The sequence below is a fragment of the Sinocyclocheilus anshuiensis genome, unplaced genomic scaffold (assembly GCF_001515605.1).
Source record: "Sinocyclocheilus anshuiensis isolate Anshui unplaced genomic scaffold, SAMN03320099.WGS_v1.1 scaffold336, whole genome shotgun sequence".
NCBI lineage: Eukaryota > Metazoa > Chordata > Actinopteri > Cypriniformes > Cyprinidae > Sinocyclocheilus > Sinocyclocheilus anshuiensis.
In genome coordinates this window covers 378890-379220 of record NW_015555712.1, presented here as the reverse complement: position 1 = coordinate 379220, position 331 = coordinate 378890, and positions in this window count along the sequence as shown.

Below are 331 nucleotides of genomic sequence, written 5' to 3'. Positions count from 1 at the left end.
CAATTCACATTCCAGGGCCTAAATATCACGTTATTGGGGTCGCTTCAACCTGCTGACATGAAAAACAACCGGTGGCAATCGCGGATCTGGCAACACTGGTCCGCAAACTACGTTTCATATAACTGCTCCCCGAACTTCCCACTGCCCTGTATCGTGCTCTCTCATTGGCTGTAGGTCATCACACAGCAGGATTGTGAATCGCCGACAGCTCCAGATATTTAGCATGCCAAATATTTCGCGGGCATCGACGACGCATCGGCGATTCCCTCAGATCGCGTCTTTGATAATTCACACTGCGTGATTGTCACTCGCGTGAACGAGCACCGATTTG